Below are 5,000 nucleotides of genomic sequence, written 5' to 3'. Positions count from 1 at the left end.
GCAAGACGGAGGCCAGGCCTCGGCAGCGGGCACGTCACGCCACGAGGTCGGGGATTGCGAGGAGAGCCAACGCATGGGCGCGCGCACGGCAATTTAATGCCACGCCCACGCCAGCGTAGAGCTCTCCTCGCAATCCCCAAGCTCGGCGGTCCGCACCAGCCACGTCGGCCAGGCCTCCGACTTGCGAGCAGGGGCAGCGGCCACCGCCGCCGTGACGTCGCGGCAAGCAGACAGCCGCGCAGCAGCTGCCAGCACCTTGGCACAAGCACGGCAAATGAATGCCACGCCCACGCCGCGGATAAGCAGCCCCAACGCGCCCGACGGCTTGGAGCGGGTCCCGAAGACGGTGGCCGGAATCGGGTCGTCGCCGGCCGGAAAACGGGTCATCGATGCCGGCAATACTTCGGGCCATGAGGCCCCCCACCTTAGTCCGAGTTTAGCAACAGCCCACATATCCCCCGCGGCAGGCCTATGGGCGCCAGGCCAGCGCGCCCCATGGCCAGTCAGGGGGCACCCCCCTAAAGAGCAATAAGTGTCATTGAAGCTCTGGCAGGGGGAGACACTACTAGGTCCCAGCTGTCACCCCCCCTCTAAAAAATTCATTTCTTGGTATTTTGAGCTGAAATTTTGCACAGAGGTTGGCAAAAATCCAATCCAACTTTATTAATTTTTCCAGAATTTTTCGAGGTCGGGAAGTATTTTTTTTTATTTTCCTACCATTAAAAATCGAGGAAATCGGAAAAAATAGGAACCGGCCCGGAATGACCCCAAATTCAGTGGGCAGCCTCATAAAAATATGGCTGATTTTACTGGATTGATTTCATGTGGAAAGCACGACGTTTTGTTGTAGGAATGCGGGAACCCCGGCGGCTCGCCTGCCGCGGCCAGCGACGTCGGGCTGGCCCCTGCAGCGCCTAGCCTCTCCCACGCGGGGGGCAGGCCAGAACGCGGGGGGCCAGGGCCCGAAGGCAGCCCCCCCGCGGGCGAGAGAGCAAGCCAGCAGGGGCTGTCGCCTGCCGCGGCCAGCGACGTCGGGCTGGCCCCTGCAGCGCCTAGCCTCTCCCACGCGGGGGGCAGGCCAGAACGCGGGGGGCCAGGGCCCGAAGGCAGCCCCCCCGCGGGCGAGAGAGCAAGCCAGCAGGGGCTGTCGCCTGCCGCGGCCAGCGACGTCGGGCTGGCCCCTGCAGCGCCTAGCCTCTCCCCCGCAGGGGGCAGGCCAGAACGCGGGGGGCCAGGGCCCGAAGGCAGCCCCCCCGCGGGCGAGAGAGCAAGCCAGCAGGGGCTGTCCGCGCGTCGCGCGGCGCGGCATGGCTGCGGGGGCCGCGCGCGCGCGCCCAAGCGCCCAAGGGCCCCCAAGGGCCCCAGGCCCTCAGGCCCCAGCGCCCCAGCGCCCAGCGCGGGCGGGCGCGCGCGCGCGTGTGGTCTTTGAGGGGCGCCGGCCTGGTGGCTCCCTAAAGAGCAATAAGTGTCATTGCAGCTCTGGCAGGGGGAGACACTACTAGGTCCCAGCTGTCACCCCCCCTCTAAAAAATTCATTTCTTGGTATTTTGAGCTGAAATTTTGCAGAGAGGTTGGCAAAAATCCAATCCACCTTCATTAATTTTCCCAGAATTTTTCGAGGTCGGGAAGTATTTGTTTTAATTTTCCTACCATTAGAAATCGAGTAAATCCGCAAAACTAGGAACCGGCCCGGAATGACCCCAAATTCAGTGGGCAGCCTCATAAAAATATGGCTGATTTTACTGGATTGGTTTCATGTGGAAAGCACGACGTTTTCTTGTAGGAATGCGGGAACCCCGGCAGCTCGCCTGCCGCGGCCAGCGACGTCGGGGACGCTGGCCTGCGCTGTCGAGCCCGCGAGGGCTGTCTCCGCGGCAGGCCCCCCCTGAACGGGGCACGACAGGCCACCGCGCTGGCTCGTCCAGCGTCGACAGTCCCTCGTCCAGGTTTCAGATCGCGCCAAGTCGAACCCATGACCTGCTCAAGCCATCGTGCGCTGCCGAATTCGCATCTGCGTGTAGGCTGCCATTCCACGCGGCAGCCCCTGTTTTCGTCAGCGTGCCCCCCTGACGAATTTTCCTGCCTGGCCCAGTCCAGCGTCCAGCCCCTGTTCGTCGAAAAATCTGCGCTGCTGATTTTCCACGACGAGCCTACTTTCGTCAGCGTGCCCCCCTGACGAATTTTCCTGCCTGGCCCGGCCAGTCCAGCCCCTGTTCGTCGAAAAATCTGCGCTGCCGATTTTCCACGCGGCAGCCCCTGTTTTCGTCAGCGTGCCCCCCTGACGAATTTTCCTGCCTGGCCCGGCCAGTCCAGCCCCTGTTCGTCGAAAAATCTGCGCTGCCGATTTTCCACGCGGCAGCCCCTCTTTTCGTCAGCGTGCCCCCCTGACGAATTTTCCTGCCTGGCCCGGCCGGTCCAGCATCCAGCCCCTGTTCGTCGAAAAATCTGCGCTGCCGATTTTCCACGCGGCAGCCCCTCTTTTCGTCAGCGTGCCCCCCTGACGAATTTTCCTGCCTGGCCCGGCCGGTCCAGCATCCAGCCCCTGTTCGTCGAAAAATCTGCGCTGCCGATTTTCCACGCGGCAGCCCCTGTTTTCCTCAGCGTGCCCCCCTGACGAATGTTCGTCGAAAAATCTGCGCTGCCGATTTTCCACGCGGCAGCCCCTGTTTTCCTCAGCGTGCCCCCCTGACGAATGTTCGTCGAAAAATCTGCGCTGCCGATTTTCCACGCGGCAGCCCCTCTTTTCGTCAGCGTGCCCCCCTGACGAATTTTCCTGCCTGGCCCGGCCGGTCCAGCATCCAGCCCCTGTTCGTCGAAAAATCTGCGCTGCCGATTTTCCACGCGGCAGCCCCTCTTTTCGTCAGCGTGCCCCCCTGACGAATGTTCGTCGAAAAATCTGCGCTGCCGATTTTCCACGCGGCAGCCCCTCTTTTCGTCAGCGTGCCCCCCTGACGAATTTTCCTGCCTGGCCCGGCCGGTCCAGCATCCAGCCCCTGTTCGTCGAAAAATCTGCGCTGCCGATTTTCACCGACGAGCCTACTTTCGTCAGCGTGTCCCCTTGACGAATTTCCCTGCCTGGCCTGGACAGTCCATCTTCCAGCCCATGTTCATCGAAAAATCTGCGCTGCCGATTTCCCCGACGAACCTGCAGCTGCACAAATCTGCGCTGCCGATTTCCCCCCCTGTCGGCATGGCTGCCGCTGCCCCGATGTCCAGACCAACAGTCTTTTTTGTCGACTTTGCCGATTTTGTCCGCGCTGCCGATTCCAACACTACCCCCTGCATCCAAACCAGCATTGTTTCGTCAGCTCTTCCCCTGACGATTTTAGCCCTGTAACAAACAGTAGGCCTCCAATCCCGCCAACGGGAGCCAAGTTGATAGGGAAGAGAATTGAATGACGCGCCTGGTCCTCGCACCCCGCCACCCGAGGGGCCTTTTTCCCGGCAGCCTCTGAAAAACTCTAGCTTTCACGGTCCTCGCCGCCCCTCACCACCATGGCAGGCCTCTAATCCCACCCATCAGCAGTTGTAGCCGATAGGGCAGTGATTTGAATGACGCGTCGCGGGCCGCCGGGTCATCTCACCCGGCCATTAATTGGAGCGTTTTTGGCTGGCCGAGGATGGGGGGATGGATCTCTTCTTCCGAAAAAGCAAACAGTACATCGGGAGTTATGTTGACGGGGCATGGAATTGAATGACCCGTCGCGGGCCGCCGGGTCATCTCACCCGGCCATCCCGGGGAGCGTTTTTCCCGGCAGCATCGGGGAAACTCTTGCTTTCACTGCCCGCTGCCCAAGTCCCCACTCGCATCGGCCCCCCGCGCCAACAAGCCAACGCTGCCGAATCGGCAGACACTGCTGCCGAGTCTGCCGACACTGCCCCGCGGGCTGCCACTGCCCCAGTGTCTAAACCAGCGGTCTTTCTCATCGAGCCTTGGACTATCCAGTCCGTCCTGACTCATCGCCAGCACCTGCTGCCGATTCTGCCGACTTTGCCGATTTTCTCGGCGCTGCCGATTCCAACACTGCGCCCACCGTGTCTGAACCAGCGCTGTTTCCTCAGCGTGTCCCCTCGACGAATTTTCCTGCCTGGCCTGGACAGTCCACCGTCCAGCCCGTGTTCGTCGAAAAATCTGCGCTGCCGATTCTGCCGACTTTGCCGATTTCGTCGGCGCTGCCGATTCCACCACTGCCCGCCGTGCCTGAACCAGCGCTGTTTCGTCAGCGTGTCCCCTCGACAAATTTTCCTGCCTGGCCTGGACAGTCCATCGTCCAGCCCATGTTCGTCGCAAAATCTGCGCTGCCGATTTTCCCCGACGAACCTGCAGCCGCACAAATCTGCGCTGCCGAATCTGCCGACACTGTCCCGCGGGCTGCCACTGCCCCAGTGTCTAAACCAGCAGTCTTTCTCGTCGAGCCTTGGACTATCCAGCCCGTCCAGACCCATCGCCAGCACCCGCTGCCGATTCTGCCGACTTTGCCGATTTCGTCGGCGCTGCCGATTCCAACACTGCCCGCCGTGCCTGAACCAGCGCTGTTTCGTCAGCGTGTCCCCTCGATGAATTTTCCTGCATGGCCCGGCCAGTCCAGCGTCCAGCCCATGTTCGTCGAAAAATCTGCGCTGCCGATTCTGCCGACTTTGCCGATTTCGTCGGCGCTGCCGATTCCAACACTGCCCCCCGTGCCTGAACCAGCGCTGTTTCGTCAGCGTGTCCCCTCGACAAATTTTCCTGCCTGGCCTGGACAGTCCATCGTCCAGCCCATGTTCGTCGAAAAATCTGCGCTGCCGATTTTCCCCGACGAACCTGCAGCCGCACAAATCTGCGCTGCCGAATCTGCCAACACTGTCCCGCGGGCTGCCACTGCCCCAGTGTCTCAACCTGCGGTCTTTCTCGTCGAGCCTTGGACTATCCAGCCCGTCCAGACCCATCGCCAGCACCCGCTGCCAATTCTGCCGACTTTGCCGGTTTCATCGGCGCTGCCGATTCCAACACTGCGCCC

This window comes from Populus nigra, chromosome 2, assembly GCF_951802175.1.
Source record: "Populus nigra chromosome 2, ddPopNigr1.1, whole genome shotgun sequence".
In the NCBI taxonomy this organism is placed as follows: domain Eukaryota; kingdom Viridiplantae; phylum Streptophyta; class Magnoliopsida; order Malpighiales; family Salicaceae; genus Populus; species Populus nigra.
The sequence above is the reverse complement of the archived record's forward strand: the minus strand, read 5'-3'. Positions refer to the sequence as shown.